General features: G+C 39.8%; 2 long non-coding RNA genes across 2 annotated transcripts; both read right to left on the bottom strand.

Annotated features, from left to right (window-relative positions):
- Positions 1-4,855: 4,855 nt before the first annotated feature.
- Positions 4,856-7,769, bottom strand: LOC113694183 (uncharacterized). Its single transcript, XR_003449276.2, has 3 exons — positions 7,483-7,769; positions 5,797-5,874; positions 4,856-5,047 (listed from the first exon to the last, which is right to left on the bottom strand). It is a non-coding gene; the product is annotated as an uncharacterized lncRNA (long non-coding RNA).
- A 5,425-nt stretch (positions 7,770-13,194) lies between these two features.
- LOC140008020 (uncharacterized) lies at positions 13,195-16,108 on the bottom strand. Its single transcript, XR_011815435.1, has 3 exons — positions 15,822-16,108; positions 14,136-14,213; positions 13,195-13,386 (listed from the first exon to the last, which is right to left on the bottom strand). It is a non-coding gene; the product is annotated as an uncharacterized lncRNA (long non-coding RNA).
- Between the last annotated feature and the right edge of the window lie 1,916 nt (positions 16,109-18,024).

Genomic DNA, 18,024 nt, shown 5'->3' with positions numbered 1-18,024 from the left:
AATAGAAATTTCGAGTCCTCACATCCTCTCCCCCTTAAGAAATTTCGTCCTCGAAATTTACCTTGATTGACGAACAAGTCTGGATACTTTCCTCGAATTGCTTCTTCGATCTCCCAAGTTGCTTCCTCCAACCCATGGTTCTTCCAGAGGACCTTCACTAATGGTATCTGTTTATTCCTCAATTCCTTTACCTTCTTATCCAGAAGTTTAACCGGTTTCTCCTCATAGGTTAAGGTCTCATCAATCTCAACATTTTCCGGTTGTAAGACGTGAGAAGGGTCCGGATGATACTTCTTAAGCATAGATACATGAAACACATTATGGATTCGAGATAAACTCGGCGGTAATTCCAACTTATAGGCTACACTCCCCACACGTTGGATAATCTTATAAGACCCTACAAATCTTGGTTGTAACTTCTTTCCTTTCCCAGACTTCAACCTTGCTTTCAGAGGTGTAATCTTGAGAAATACCAAATCTCCAACATTAAACTCCAATTCTTTCTTCCGATTATCAGCATAACTCTTTTGGCGGCTCTGAGCAACCTGAATTCTTTGTCGTACCGACTTTACCTTTTCATTAGCTTCTTCAATCCAAGATACTGTGGTCGGATCTAGAATCTTCCGTTCACCTATTTCTTCCCAACAAATTGGAGACCTATATTTCCGACCATAAAGTGCCTCATACGGGGCCATCTGAATAGAAGAGTGGAAACTATTGTTGTAGGCAAATTCCACTAAAGTTAAAAACCTACTCCAATTTTCTCCAAAGTCCAGAATACATGTCCTTAACATGTCCTCAAGTGTTTGAATTGTCCTTTCCGACTGTCCATCAGTCTGAGGATGATAAATGGTACTAAAGTTCAACTTAGTCCCCAATACCTCCTGCATCTTTTGCCAAAATCTCGAAACAAATCTCGGATGCCTGTCGGACACAATACTCACAGGTATGCCATGCAACCTAATGATCTCATCCAAATACAATTTGGCCAAATTTTCCAACGGGTACTTCATGTTAATCGGCAAAAAATGGGCCGATTTAGTCAATCTATCCACTATTACCCAAATTGCATCATGGCCTCTCTGCGTTCTGGGCAATCCCGATACAAAATCCATAGTGATATTTTTCCATTTCCACTCAGGTATTTCTAGGGGTTGCAAAAATCCTGACGGTTTCTGATGTTCGGCTTTAACTTGTTGACAAATTAAACATGTTTGGACAAATTAGGCAATTTCCTTCTTCATGTTCTCCCACCAATACAGACTCTTCAAGTCCTGGTACATTTTATTCCCTCCTGGATGTACCGTAAACTTTGATCCGTGTGCCTCTTCTAAGATTTCCCTTTTAAACCCTTCATCCTTTAGCACAACTACTCGATTCCGAAACCTCAATATTCCATCTGACCCCAAATTAAAATCTGTCTTGTCTTCCATTTTACTCTTTTCCACCCATTTTTGCACTTCCGTGTCCTTTTCTTGAAATTCCTTGATGCGTTCCAATAGAGTGGAGGTTACTATAATATTCTCTAAAATTACCTTCCTTGGTTCCAATCGAGGATTCCAGTAACTCACTTCTTCCAATAATTGAAACTCCTTAATCATCAATCCAGCCATTTGTACTTGACGACTCAAGGCATCGGCCACTACATTAGCTTTCCCTGGATGGTACTTGATAGTACAATCATAGTCCTCCAAAAATTCCATCCATCTACGTTGCCTCAAATTCAACCCCTTTTGAGAAAACAAGTACTTAAGGCTTTTGTGGTCTGTAAAAACCTCAAATGTTACTCCATACAAATAATGTTTCCATTTCTTCAAAGCAAAGACCACAGCCGCTAACTCCAAATCATGAGTAGGGTAATTCCCTTTATGTGGTTTCAATTTCCTAGAAGCATATGCTATTACTTTGTCATCTTGCATTAAAACACAACCCAATCCTTCCTTAGAAGCATCTGTGTAAACCACAAAACTATCTTTTCCGTTTGACAAACCTAATACAGGTGCCCTTGTTAACCGTCTTTTCAATTCCTGAAAACTTTCCTCACACTTGGGACTCCATATAAACTTCCCATTTTTCTTGGTCAATTCAGTCATGGGTCCAGCAATTTTTGAAAAATCCTGAATGAATCTCCGGTAATACCCTGCTAATCCAATGAAACTTCGAACCTCGGTAGGGTTTTCCGGTCGTTTCCATTTTGAAACAGCTTCAACTTTAACTGGATCCACTTTAATCCCTTCCTTAGAAATTATGTATCCCAAGAAAGTCACTTCTTTTAACCAAAATTCACACTTGCTAAACTTAGCATACAATTGGTGCTCCCTTAAGGTCTGTAAAACAACTCTCAAGTGTTTCTCATGGTCTTGCACATTCTTAGAATACACCAATATATCATCAATAAAGACCACCACAAATTGGTCTAGATAAGGTTTAAAGACCCTATGCATTAGATCCATAAAAGCAGCAGGAGCATTCGTTAACCCAAATGGCATCACGGCAAATTCAAAATACCCATATCTCGAGTTAAAAGCAGTTTTGGGTATATCTTTCTCTAAAATCCTCAACTGATAATAACCCTGCCTCAAATCCAACTTAGAAAATACTACAGCCCCTTGTAATTGGTCAAACAACTCATCAATGTGGGGCAGGGGGTATTTATTCTTAGTTGTAACACTATTTAAACCTCTATAGTCTATACATAGCCTCAAACTCCCGTCTTTTTTCTTAACAAACAAAACTGGGGCTCCCCACGGAGAATCACTCTCTTTAATAAAACCTCTTTCTAACAAATCTTGCAATTGCAATTTCAACTCCTTCAATTCGGCTGGAGCCATTCAATATGGCGTCCTAGAAATAGGGGTTACTCCCGGAGTTACATCAATCTTAAAGGCTATTTCCCGTTCCGGGGGTAGGGACTCCAATTCTTCAGGAAAAACATCAGGAAAGTCTTTCACTACAGGCATGTCCTCCAATTTCACCTTATCACTAGGGGTGTTAATAAGAAAAGCCAAATATCCTTGGGCTCCTTTACTTAACAACTTTCTAGCCCGAATTCCTGAAATAAGTGCAGACGAAACTAATTTACCCTTTACATCCAGTTTCAGGGTTGCTTCTCCTGGAATACGCAACTCCACAACCTTCGTCCTACAGTTTAGCTGAGCATTATAACGGGCTAACCAATCCATCCCTAAAATTACATCGTATCCCTTAATCATCAATCCCATCAAATCAGCCGATAATTTTCGTTCCCCAATCCAGATTTCACAATCTTGATACACCAAATTAGCAATTAGACTTTGATCTCCAGTAGGCGTTTTAACCTCTAGATCATATGGTAATTTAATTGGCTTCAAGTCTATCCCACTCATGAAATTAGGGTTTACAAAAGAATGTGTAGCACCTGGATCAATTAAAACCCTAGCTAAACGGTGAAAGATCGGAATCGTACCTTCTACCACCTCAGTTGCCTCAGGAACTTGTTGATAGTCCAGTGCATAAACCCTAGCCGGCACTTTCGGTCGACTCCCTCCGGCACTAGTTTGCTTAGAATCTGACTTTTCTGGCCTTTGGGTATCACCTCCCGTCTTTATTTTATTTGGACGGTTCGCAAGCTGATGCTCGGTACTACCACAAGCCAGGCACTTCCCAAACTTCCTCCAACAATCACTTTCAGAATGGTTTGGTTTTCCGCAGTAACCACATGAAACTTGAGGGGTCACCGCTGAACCGCTAGAAGGTGCCCTTCTTGCCTGTGTCGGTCCACTACGACCTCCTCTAGATAAAGCTCCTCTCGAAGGTCCAGCAGTCCTTGGTCCTCCCATTCCTTTTCCCATTTTGGAAGGCTGTACATTTTTACTAGCTTGTCCAGAAGCATGGCTAGAAAAGTTTCTCTTTCTGCTATGGAAGTCTCTCACTTGAGACCTTGCACTTTCAACCCTTTGTGCCTTCTCTAAAGCCTCAGTAAATGTAAAGATTTGGGCTGCGGCCAGGCCCTCTTGTATCTCCACATTAAGTCCTTGAACAAATCGTCTAATCCTTTTTCGCTCATTTGTCACCAGTTCGGGAGCATACTTTGAAAGTTTAGTAAATTTTCCTTCATACTCCGCTACACTAAGGGTTCCCTGTTTCAGCTTAATAAATTCATCCTCCCTCTTCTCTTGGATTAAGGGCGGAAGAAACTTTTCATTAAATTCCTTTGTGAAATTATCCCAAGTCCAAGGGGTTTGAATTCTCTTCCATTTTCCTTTTATCAAATCCCACCAAGCACGGGCTACCCCCTTAAATTGGAAAGCAGCGAAATTCACTCGCCTATCCTCAGTGTAGTCTAAAGCAGCGAATATATTGGTCAGATGGGAAGTAGCGTACTCGAGCTTCCCCAGCCAAAGCTCGATAAAAGATAGGCCTAGGAGGCGCTATATGACCATTAGCATGGCCATTCCCGTTAGTTGTCGAAACTCCATTTCCGTTGTCCATCCCTGCAACATAATAGCACCTTTTGGGTTAGAAATTTAAATCTCTATTTAGTCCCAATATCCTGCAATGCATGCCTAACCTAATCATTGGTTCATCCCAATTGTCACTTGAGGTAGGACTAACTTAGTTGCTAGTTCGCCTCAAGTATCACTTAGGGTATGACTAAGTCATCCCATGTCGAGTCTTAAGGGTAGAGTATCTAATATGTTTCCCATATAGATCTCTAACCTAGCGCTCTGATACCAACTGTGACGCCCCCACTTCTCCCTAAGGGGAACCAAAGGGTATCCGCGGGACGTCTGCCCAACTCTCGCCAGGACTCAAGCAATTCCCTTCAACTTATAGCCGGACCACACAATACAAACCGAAACTTAGATACAATAAATGAGGAAACGTTCAAACTTAATAATAGTCAACCATTCTCCAAACCACACGTCAGTACACAAAATACAATTCGTCCAAAGGTTACATTTCCATACCAAAAGTACAATCCAAAGCCGAAGGCATAACAAAAGTATTAGCAACCCTAAAACAAAAGTACATCAAGAGGCTGCTCCATTTTACCTCCGAATTCAACCTGTTAAGGAAAACAAATCTACAGGGTGAGCAAAACGCTCGTGAGGCCAAGAACACACATGCAAACACATAGTTCAGATAACAAGCTCCAAATAACAATTCAGGTATTGGCTTGCAAGTAATTAATAACACCAATAAACTGTAACCAGAAACAATTCAAGGATATAGAAGCTCTCAGGAGCTAAGTTCCACATTTGCCGATGTCATTTGTATATCTCCCCGTGATGACTCTCCGTCAACTGGGTTGATATTTTCATATCCGTAGTTCACCACTTACTTCTCATCCGTCCACCATACACCACTTCGGGCCCGCACGACATTTATAAGGCGATACTTTACGAGTATGTCAAGCGAGATCTCTCAATAGATCAAGCTTATCATGTGAATCTCATGGTTCACCGAGGTTCCCGACCAATCCCATGCCGGCTCGAGTTCCAAGGTCGGCCTATGAGTTTGGGCGTCCCCCATGTGTCATGTAAATGTCGAGGAGATTCACTCCATCGACGTATGCAATCATAGCATACCATTTCATGTATTCAAGCATTTGACATGTTTAAGCAGGCATTTCAAGTCATGTAAATTAGGCAAATCATGTTAGACATGAGTCATTTGTGCCAAATGAGAACGAGTGCGATTAAGTACACACTCGACTCCATTTTTTCAAAAATCAAATAGGCTAAGCATGTAATCAGGTAAGTCAAGCATGAATCAAGACTTTAGAGTTCAAGTAGGCATACACTTGACACTCACCAAGTTATGCAAGCAAGTAAATTGGAGGAAGAGTTCAAACTTCCACAGTAGGGTCCTCTTGGAGGTCCTCGTGCGTGCCTGAGCAAATAATAGTGAATTATCACCCATATCCCAAATATCGAGGAATAATTCGTTCACTAGTATTACTCTAGAAAATTCCGTGAAAATGAACCTCAATTACTCGTAAATCGAGGTTCGAGAGAGATTTGATAACATTCAACAATATTTAAGTCTTTATCTAGGAAATCGGGGATAAAACGTTTAGATAATATCAAAAGAATAAAGAGTTCTTGAAAAACTCTATTTTCTTGAAAGTTGGAAAATTTTCAGTTTTGTTATGAATCTTTGAAAAATCGTAACTCACTCGACATAAGTCGAGAATTGGAAAACTTTATACCGTTGAAAACCTCTTAGAAAGTACTGCAAGTTCCTAGAAGACACTTTTTCATGAATCGAAGTGGAAAGTGCTCAAAAATGAGCCTAAAGTTGCTGTTCCAAATCACCCAGGAATGAGCCGGGGTTGGTTTTTCGCTAACTTTGAAAATGCGGCAGAATTCACTCGTTGCAAACCAGCCCTTGAAATTTATAGTTCAATTAGAGGTGCAAGTAAGGTTTAGGGCAGAACAAACGGATCGAGAATCGGAGTTTCGAGCACCAAGATATGGTAGCTCAAAGTTGGGAAAAATTCAAGACTGTTACAAAATTTCCAGATTTGGTTCCAACTTTGGACCTTTAGTTAAGTGCCGAAACGGACTTGGATTGACACCAAATTTTGCAGTATAATACTTCCATATGAAGGTTATCTCTCTATCAAATTTCATGGAAAAATACCCTCAGAAGGGTGGTCATTCAATCAACCAAAGTTTGGAAAAATCCTTAAGGCAATCTGTCCAAAGCTAAGGTTTTCAAAAATGAGGCAGTCGCCGTATTTTGATCATAACTCTCTCAATTTAACTCGGAATTGGGAATGGTTGATAGTGTTAGAAAATACATTCACGGGGCTACAACTTTACAGAAGAAATCGTTTCAAGTTTCGGCATGCAACTGGTTCAAAATCAAGCCTCAAGTTGCAGCATCACAAATCATTTCGGCAGAACGGAGAAACAGGACAGTCGACTTCAGATGAATGGTGTGGCTCACACACATGAAACCAGAATGTGAATTATACACCGTTGGAAACATGGGAACGTCTAGTTTCAAATGCCGCTGACGGCACTTGATTTCGACGTCGGAGCACGGAGTTATGGACAAAATACAACCACTGGTTTGGATTACGGCGAAACCGTTTTCCAGATTACTAGTTTTTGAAATAAATTCGTTTGACCCACCAAAACTCAATATTTTTCAACGAAATTTTGTACACAGCTTCTACAACATGTAAACAACATAATCAAGCCTTTAAATCCTCAATTATCTGCAGTAAAGTGACCGAACAGAGCAGGGGTAAAATGGGAACTTTTTGCTTCAAGAGTGAAACAACGTTTCTGGCCACAATACACCTTTAATCTACTTCCTTAAGCTCTAATTCAGCAATAAAACCATCATCAAACATCATCACAGCCATCAACCCAAAGTGGGAGTTCATAGAGCCCACATTTCCAACAATACAAGCTACTAAAGTAAAGATTCCAACTCAAATGCGTAAATCAACTTCCATAAGATAAGTTGAAGGTGCTAGATTGCTACCTACTTTGATGGCTGGTTTGGACAGATTTTTCGGTCCTTTGAAGCTTGAAGAAACCGTGAAAGCTCCTCCCTTTTTCAGCCTATGTTGTTGTCCAAGTGAAAAGCTAAATGAATGTGAAGTTTGGTGAGAATCTATGGAAGTTTTGGTAGGAATTTGGTTGAGTTTTGGAAGAAAAGAAATGGTGAAGCTTCGGTTGTTCCTTTGTTGCAGTCTAGCCGTCCATTGCAGCAGAGGAAAGGAAATGAATTGCGGTTCCGAAGCCTTTGCGTACAAGAGACGCTTGACGTCAAATCTTTTAATACGTCAAATCAATTATAACTAGTACCCTACACGCGCGTTTTGTGTTCAATTTCTCTTACGTTTGTTGCACTAGTGCACTAAACCTCTAGGGCACTTACATTTGTATAAATATTATTCATTCCTAATTGTCTCAAAATAATGGTCCAAAGTCTCCCAATTAAGCGCGCACGTGAAAACACGTATTTCTAATTTAGGCGCAATAAAATTGAAACCTTTGAGAAATTCTTATAACGATCGAACCACTAGTTATTACTCGTGTTTTTAAACCTAAATTGTCTATTTTAGGTCCATTGTATAGGTCTCAAATTTTTAACTTATTGTACTCCCAATTGGCTAAAGTTTTTAGACACATTTTCATTTTTTTTTCCGCTAAATAGGCTTATAAGAAAATATTTGTTTATTTATCTATATTTTTATTTTATTTTTAAAATGAGACACTTTTAGAAATATAACAAACTATAAAATCATGTACTTAGATCTAATAGGCTAGAATATATTATTCGTGGCAAAAATCCAAATAAATAATTAATTGAGCCAAAATTAGGAATTTTAAAATAATAGAAATTTCGAGTCCTCACATCCTCTCCCCCTTAAGAAATTTCGTCCTCGAAATTTACCTTGATTGACGAACAAGTCTGGATACTTTCCTCGAATTGCTTCTTCGATCTCCCAAGTTGCTTCCTCCAACCCATGGTTCTTCCAGAGGACCTTCACTAATGGTATCTGTTTATTCCTCAATTCCTTTACCTTCTTATCCAGAAGTTTAACCGGTTTCTCCTCATAGGTTAAGGTCTCATCAATCTCAACATTTTCCGGTTGTAAGACGTGAGAAGGGTCCGGATGATACTTCTTAAGCATAGATACATGAAACACATTATGGATTCGAGATAAACTCGGCGGTAATTCCAACTTATAGGCTACACTCCCCACACGTTGGATAATCTTATAAGACCCTACAAATCTTGGTTGTAACTTCTTTCCTTTCCCAGACTTCAACCTTGCTTTCAGAGGTGTAATCTTGAGAAATACCAAATCTCCAACATTAAACTCCAATTCTTTCTTCCGATTATCAGCATAACTCTTTTGGCGGCTCTGAGCAACCTGAATTCTTTGTCGTACCGACTTTACCTTTTCATTAGCTTCTTCAATCCAAGATACTGTGGTCGGATCTAGAATCTTCCGTTCACCTATTTCTTCCCAACAAATTGGAGACCTATATTTCCGACCATAAAGTGCCTCATACGGGGCCATCTGAATAGAAGAGTGGAAACTATTGTTGTAGGCAAATTCCACTAAAGTTAAAAACCTACTCCAATTTTCTCCAAAGTCCAGAATACATGTCCTTAACATGTCCTCAAGTGTTTGAATTGTCCTTTCCGACTGTCCATCAGTCTGAGGATGATAAATGGTACTAAAGTTCAACTTAGTCCCCAATACCTCCTGCATCTTTTGCCAAAATCTCGAAACAAATCTCGGATGCCTGTCGGACACAATACTCACAGGTATGCCATGCAACCTAATGATCTCATCCAAATACAATTTGGCCAAATTTTCCAACGGGTACTTCATGTTAATCGGCAAAAAATGGGCCGATTTAGTCAATCTATCCACTATTACCCAAATTGCATCATGGCCTCTCTGCGTTCTGGGCAATCCCGATACAAAATCCATAGTGATATTTTTCCATTTCCACTCAGGTATTTCTAGGGGTTGCAAAAATCCTGACGGTTTCTGATGTTCGGCTTTAACTTGTTGACAAATTAAACATGTTTGGACAAATTAGGCAATTTCCTTCTTCATGTTCTCCCACCAATACAGACTCTTCAAGTCCTGGTACATTTTATTCCCTCCTGGATGTACCGTAAACTTTGATCCGTGTGCCTCTTCTAAGATTTCCCTTTTAAACCCTTCATCCTTTAGCACAACTACTCGATTCCGAAACCTCAATATTCCATCTGACCCCAAATTAAAATCTGTCTTGTCTTCCATTTTACTCTTTTCCACCCATTTTTGCACTTCCGTGTCCTTTTCTTGAAATTCCTTGATGCGTTCCAATAGAGTGGAGGTTACTATAATATTCTCTAAAATTACCTTCCTTGGTTCCAATCGAGGATTCCAGTAACTCACTTCTTCCAATAATTGAAACTCCTTAATCATCAATCCAGCCATTTGTACTTGACGACTCAAGGCATCGGCCACTACATTAGCTTTCCCTGGATGGTACTTGATAGTACAATCATAGTCCTCCAAAAATTCCATCCATCTACGTTGCCTCAAATTCAACCCCTTTTGAGAAAACAAGTACTTAAGGCTTTTGTGGTCTGTAAAAACCTCAAATGTTACTCCATACAAATAATGTTTCCATTTCTTCAAAGCAAAGACCACAGCCGCTAACTCCAAATCATGAGTAGGGTAATTCCCTTTATGTGGTTTCAATTTCCTAGAAGCATATGCTATTACTTTGTCATCTTGCATTAAAACACAACCCAATCCTTCCTTAGAAGCATCTGTGTAAACCACAAAACTATCTTTTCCGTTTGACAAACCTAATACAGGTGCCCTTGTTAACCGTCTTTTCAATTCCTGAAAACTTTCCTCACACTTGGGACTCCATATAAACTTCCCATTTTTCTTGGTCAATTCAGTCATGGGTCCAGCAATTTTTGAAAAATCCTGAATGAATCTCCGGTAATACCCTGCTAATCCAATGAAACTTCGAACCTCGGTAGGGTTTTCCGGTCGTTTCCATTTTGAAACAGCTTCAACTTTAACTGGATCCACTTTAATCCCTTCCTTAGAAATTATGTATCCCAAGAAAGTCACTTCTTTTAACCAAAATTCACACTTGCTAAACTTAGCATACAATTGGTGCTCCCTTAAGGTCTGTAAAACAACTCTCAAGTGTTTCTCATGGTCTTGCACATTCTTAGAATACACCAATATATCATCAATAAAGACCACCACAAATTGGTCTAGATAAGGTTTAAAGACCCTATGCATTAGATCCATAAAAGCAGCAGGAGCATTCGTTAACCCAAATGGCATCACGGCAAATTCAAAATACCCATATCTCGAGTTAAAAGCAGTTTTGGGTATATCTTTCTCTAAAATCCTCAACTGATAATAACCCTGCCTCAAATCCAACTTAGAAAATACTACAGCCCCTTGTAATTGGTCAAACAACTCATCAATGTGGGGCAGGGGGTATTTATTCTTAGTTGTAACACTATTTAAACCTCTATAGTCTATACATAGCCTCAAACTCCCGTCTTTTTTCTTAACAAACAAAACTGGGGCTCCCCACGGAGAATCACTCTCTTTAATAAAACCTCTTTCTAACAAATCTTGCAATTGCAATTTCAACTCCTTCAATTCGGCTGGAGCCATTCAATATGGCGTCCTAGAAATAGGGGTTACTCCCGGAGTTACATCAATCTTAAAGGCTATTTCCCGTTCCGGGGGTAGGGACTCCAATTCTTCAGGAAAAACATCAGGAAAGTCTTTCACTACAGGCATGTCCTCCAATTTCACCTTATCACTAGGGGTGTTAATAAGAAAAGCCAAATATCCTTGGGCTCCTTTACTTAACAACTTTCTAGCCCGAATTCCTGAAATAAGTGCAGACGAAACTAATTTACCCTTTACATCCAGTTTCAGGGTTGCTTCTCCTGGAATACGCAACTCCACAACCTTCGTCCTACAGTTTAGCTGAGCATTATAACGGGCTAACCAATCCATCCCTAAAATTACATCGTATCCCTTAATCATCAATCCCATCAAATCAGCCGATAATTTTCGTTCCCCAATCCAGATTTCACAATCTTGATACACCAAATTAGCAATTAGACTTTGATCTCCAGTAGGCGTTTTAACCTCTAGATCATATGGTAATTTAATTGGCTTCAAGTCTATCCCACTCATGAAATTAGGGTTTACAAAAGAATGTGTAGCACCTGGATCAATTAAAACCCTAGCTAAACGGTGAAAGATCGGAATCGTACCTTCTACCACCTCAGTTGCCTCAGGAACTTGTTGATAGTCCAGTGCATAAACCCTAGCCGGCACTTTCGGTCGACTCCCTCCGGCACTAGTTTGCTTAGAATCTGACTTTTCTGGCCTTTGGGTATCACCTCCCGTCTTTATTTTATTTGGACGGTTCGCAAGCTGATGCTCGGTACTACCACAAGCCAGGCACTTCCCAAACTTCCTCCAACAATCACTTTCAGAATGGTTTGGTTTTCCGCAGTAACCACATGAAACTTGAGGGGTCACCGCTGAACCGCTAGAAGGTGCCCTTCTTGCCTGTGTCGGTCCACTACGACCTCCTCTAGATAAAGCTCCTCTCGAAGGTCCAGCAGTCCTTGGTCCTCCCATTCCTTTTCCCATTTTGGAAGGCTGTACATTTTTACTAGCTTGTCCAGAAGCATGGCTAGAAAAGTTTCTCTTTCTGCTATGGAAGTCTCTCACTTGAGACCTTGCACTTTCAACCCTTTGTGCCTTCTCTAAAGCCTCAGTAAATGTAAAGATTTGGGCTGCGGCCAGGCCCTCTTGTATCTCCACATTAAGTCCTTGAACAAATCGTCTAATCCTTTTTCGCTCATTTGTCACCAGTTCGGGAGCATACTTTGAAAGTTTAGTAAATTTTCCTTCATACTCCGCTACACTAAGGGTTCCCTGTTTCAGCTTAATAAATTCATCCTCCCTCTTCTCTTGGATTAAGGGCGGAAGAAACTTTTCATTAAATTCCTTTGTGAAATTATCCCAAGTCCAAGGGGTTTGAATTCTCTTCCATTTTCCTTTTATCAAATCCCACCAAGCACGGGCTACCCCCTTAAATTGGAAAGCAGCGAAATTCACTCGCCTATCCTCAGTGTAGTCTAAAGCAGCGAATATATTGGTCAGATGGGAAGTAGCGTACTCGAGCTTCCCCAGCCAAAGCTCGATAAAAGATAGGCCTAGGAGGCGCTATATGACCATTAGCATGGCCATTCCCGTTAGTTGTCGAAACTCCATTTCCGTTGTCCATCCCTGCAACATAATAGCACCTTTTGGGTTAGAAATTTAAATCTCTATTTAGTCCCAATATCCTGCAATGCATGCCTAACCTAATCATTGGTTCATCCCAATTGTCACTTGAGGTAGGACTAACTTAGTTGCTAGTTCGCCTCAAGTATCACTTAGGGTATGACTAAGTCATCCCATGTCGAGTCTTAAGGGTAGAGTATCTAATATGTTTCCCATATAGATCTCTAACCTAGCGCTCTGATACCAACTGTGACGCCCCCACTTCTCCCTAAGGGGAACCAAAGGGTATCCGCGGGACGTCTGCCCAACTCTCGCCAGGACTCAAGCAATTCCCTTCAACTTATAGCCGGACCACACAATACAAACCGAAACTTAGATACAATAAATGAGGAAACGTTCAAACTTAATAATAGTCAACCATTCTCCAAACCACACGTCAGTACACAAAATACAATTCGTCCAAAGGTTACATTTCCATACCAAAAGTACAATCCAAAGCCGAAGGCATAACAAAAGTATTAGCAACCCTAAAACAAAAGTACATCAAGAGGCTGCTCCATTTTACCTCCGAATTCAACCTGTTAAGGAAAACAAATCTACAGGGTGAGCAAAACGCTCGTGAGGCCAAGAACACACATGCAAACACATAGTTCAGATAACAAGCTCCAAATAACAATTCAGGTATTGGCTTGCAAGTAATTAATAACACCAATAAACTGTAACCAGAAACAATTCAAGGATATAGAAGCTCTCAGGAGCTAAGTTCCACATTTGCCGATGTCATTTGTATATCTCCCCGTGATGACTCTCCGTCAACTGGGTTGATATTTTCATATCCGTAGTTCACCACTTACTTCTCATCCGTCCACCATACACCACTTCGGGCCCGCACGACATTTATAAGGCGATACTTTACGAGTATGTCAAGCGAGATCTCTCAATAGATCAAGCTTATCATGTGAATCTCATGGTTCACCGAGGTTCCCGACCAATCCCATGCCGGCTCGAGTTCCAAGGTCGGCCTATGAGTTTGGGCGTCCCCCATGTGTCATGTAAATGTCGAGGAGATTCACTCCATCGACGTATGCAATCATAGCATACCATTTCATGTATTCAAGCATTTGACATGTTTAAGCAGGCATTTCAAGTCATGTAAATTAGGCAAATCATGTTAGACATGAGTCATTTGTGCCAAATGAGAACGAGTGCGATTAAGTACACACTCGACTCCATTTTTTCAAAAATCAAATAGGCTAAGCATGTAATCAGGTAAGTCAAGCATGAATCAAGACTTTAGAGTTCAAGTAGGCATACACTTGACACTCACCAAGTTATGCAAGCAAGTAAATTGGAGGAAGAGTTCAAACTTCCACAGTAGGGTCCTCTTGGAGGTCCTCGTGCGTGCCTGAGCAAATAATAGTGAATTATCACCCATATCCCAAATATCGAGGAATAATTCGTTCACTAGTATTACTCTAGAAAATTCCGTGAAAATGAACCTCAATTACTCGTAAATCGAGGTTCGAGAGAGATTTGATAACATTCAACAATATTTAAGTCTTTATCTAGGAAATCGGGGATAAAACGTTTAGATAATATCAAAAGAATAAAGAGTTCTTGAAAAACTCTATTTTCTTGAAAGTTGGAAAATTTTCAGTTTTGTTATGAATCTTTGAAAAATCGTAACTCACTCGACATAAGTCGAGAATTGGAAAACTTTATACCGTTGAAAACCTCTTAGAAAGTACTGCAAGTTCCTAGAAGACACTTTTTCATGAATCGAAGTGGAAAGTGCTCAAAAATGAGCCTAAAGTTGCTGTTCCAAATCACCCAGGAATGAGCCGGGGTTGGTTTTTCGCTAACTTTGAAAATGCGGCAGAATTCACTCGTTGCAAACCAGCCCTTGAAATTTATAGTTCAATTAGAGGTGCAAGTAAGGTTTAGGGCAGAACAAACGGATCGAGAATCGGAGTTTCGAGCACCAAGATATGGTAGCTCAAAGTTGGGAAAAATTCAAGACTGTTACAAAATTTCCAGATTTGGTTCCAACTTTGGACCTTTAGTTAAGTGCCGAAACGGACTTGGATTGACACCAAATTTTGCAGTATAATACTTCCATATGAAGGTTATCTCTCTATCAAATTTCATGGAAAAATACCCTCAGAAGGGTGGTCATTCAATCAACCAAAGTTTGGAAAAATCCTTAAGGCAATCTGTCCAAAGCTAAGGTTTTCAAAAATGAGGCAGTCGCCGTATTTTGATCATAACTCTCTCAATTTAACTCGGAATTGGGAATGGTTGATAGTGTTAGAAAATACATTCACGGGGCTACAACTTTACAGAAGAAATCGTTTCAAGTTTCGGCATGCAACTGGTTCAAAATCAAGCCTCAAGTTGCAGCATCACAAATCATTTCGGCAGAACGGAGAAACAGGACAGTCGACTTCAGATGAATGGTGTGGCTCACACACATGAAACCAGAATGTGAATTATACACCGTTGGAAACATGGGAACGTCTAGTTTCAAATGCCGCTGACGGCACTTGATTTCGACGTCGGAGCACGGAGTTATGGACAAAATACAACCACTGGTTTGGATTACGGCGAAACCGTTTTCCAGATTACTAGTTTTTGAAATAAATTCGTTTGACCCACCAAAACTCAATATTTTTCAACGAAATTTTGTACACAGCTTCTACAACATGTAAACAACATAATCAAGCCTTTAAATCCTCAATTATCTGCAGTAAAGTGACCGAACAGAGCAGGGGTAAAATGGGAACTTTTTGCTTCAAGAGTGAAACAACGTTTCTGGCCACAATACACCTTTAATCTACTTCCTTAAGCTCTAATTCAGCAATAAAACCATCATCAAACATCATCACAGCCATCAACCCAAAGTGGGAGTTCATAGAGCCCACATTTCCAACAATACAAGCTACTAAAGTAAAGATTCCAACTCAAATGCGTAAATCAACTTCCATAAGATAAGTTGAAGGTGCTAGATTGCTACCTACTTTGATGGCTGGTTTGGACAGATTTTTCGGTCCTTTGAAGCTTGAAGAAACCGTGAAAGCTCCTCCCTTTTTCAGCCTATGTTGTTGTCCAAGTGAAAAGCTAAATGAATGTGAAGTTTGGTGAGAATCTATGGAAGTTTTGGTAGGAATTTGGTTGAGTTTTGGAAGAAAAGAAATGGTGAAGCTTCGGTTGTTCCTTTGTTGCAGTCTAGCCGTCCATTGCAGCAGAGGAAAGGAAATGAATTGCGGTTCCGAAGCCTTTGCGTACAAGAGACGCTTGACGTCAAATCTTTTAATACGTCAAATCAATTATAACTAGTACCCTACACGCGCGTTTTGTGTTCAATTTCTCTTACGTTTGTTGCACTAGTGCACTAAACCTCTAGGGCACTTACATTTGTATAAATATTATTCATTCCTAATTGTCTCAAAATAATGGTCCAAAGTCTCCCAATTAAGCGCGCACGTGAAAACACGTATTTCTAATTTAGGCGCAATAAAATTGAAACCTTTGAGAAATTCTTATAACGATCGAACCACTAGTTATTACTCGTGTTTTTAAACCTAAATTGTCTATTTTAGGTCCATTGTATAGGTCTCAAATTTTTAACTTATTGTACTCCCAATTGGCTAAAGTTTTTAGACACATTTTCATTTTTTTTTCCGCTAAATAGGCTTATAAGAAAATATTTGTTTATTTATCTATATTTTTATTTTATTTTTAAAATGAGACACTTTTAGAAATATAACAAACTATAAAATCATGTACTTAGATCTAATAGGCTAGAATATATTATTCGTGGCAAAAATCCAAATAAATAATTAATTGAGCCAAAATTAGGAATTTTAAAATAATAGAAATTTCGAGTCCTCACATCCTCTCCCCCTTAAGAAATTTCGTCCTCGAAATTTACCTTGATTGACGAACAAGTCTGGATACTTTCCTCGAATTGCTTCTTCGATCTCCCAAGTTGCTTCCTCCAACCCATGGTTCTTCCAGAGGACCTTCACTAATGGTATCTGTTTATTCCTCAATTCCTTTACCTTCTTATCCAGAAGTTTAACCGGTTTCTCCTCATAGGTTAAGGTCTCATCAATCTCAACATTTTCCGGTTGTAAGACGTGAGAAGGGTCCGGATGATACTTCTTAAGCATAGATACATGAAACACATTATGGATTCGAGATAAACTCGGCGGTAATTCCAACTTATAGGCTACACTCCCCACACGTTGGATAATCTTATAAGACCCTACAAATCTTGGTTGTAACTTCTTTCCTTTCCCAGACTTCAACCTTGCTTTCAGAGGTGTAATCTTGAGAAATACCAAATCTCCAACATTAAACTCCAATTCTTTCTTCCGATTATCAGCATAACTCTTTTGGCGGCTCTGAGCAACCTGAATTCTTTGTCGTACCGACTTTACCTTTTCATTAGCTTCTTCAATCCAAGATACTGTGGTCGGATCTAGAATCTTCCGTTCACCTATTTCTTCCCAACAAATTGGAGACCTATATTTCCGACCATAAAGTGCCTCATACGGGGCCATCTGAATAGAAGAGTGGAAACTATTGTTGTAGGCAAATTCCACTAAAGTTAAAAACCTACTCCAATTTTCTCCAAAGTCCAGAATACATGTCCTTAACATGTCCTCAAGTGTTTGAATTGTCCTTTCCGACTGTCCATCAGTCTGAGGATGATAAATGGTACTAAAGTTCAACTTAGTCCCCAATACCTCCTGCATCTTTTGCCAAAATCTCGAAACAAATCTCGGATGCCTGTCGGACACAATACTCACAGGTATGCCATGCAACCTAATGATCTCATCCAAATACAATTTGGCCAAATTTTCCAACGGGTACTTCATGTTAATCGGCAAAAAATGGGCCGATTTAGTCAATCTATCCACTATTACCCAAATTGCATCATGGCCTCTCTGCGTTCTGGGCAATCCCGATACAAAATCCATAGTGATATTTTTCCATTTCCACTCAGGTATTTCTAGGGGTTGCAAAAATCCTGACGGTTTCTGATGTTCGGCTTTAACTTGTTGACAAATTAAACATGTTTGGACAAATTAGGCAATTTCCTTCTTCATGTTCTCCCACCAATACAGACTCTTCAAGTCCTGGTACATTTTATTCCCTCCTGGATGTACCGTAAACTTTGATCCGTGTGCCTCTTCTAAGATTTCCCTTTT

Source organism: Coffea arabica, chromosome 6c (genome assembly GCF_036785885.1).
Source record: "Coffea arabica cultivar ET-39 chromosome 6c, Coffea Arabica ET-39 HiFi, whole genome shotgun sequence".
NCBI lineage: Eukaryota > Viridiplantae > Streptophyta > Magnoliopsida > Gentianales > Rubiaceae > Coffea > Coffea arabica.
Note: the sequence above shows the minus strand (reverse complement) of the source record. Positions and strands in the feature narration are given on the sequence as shown.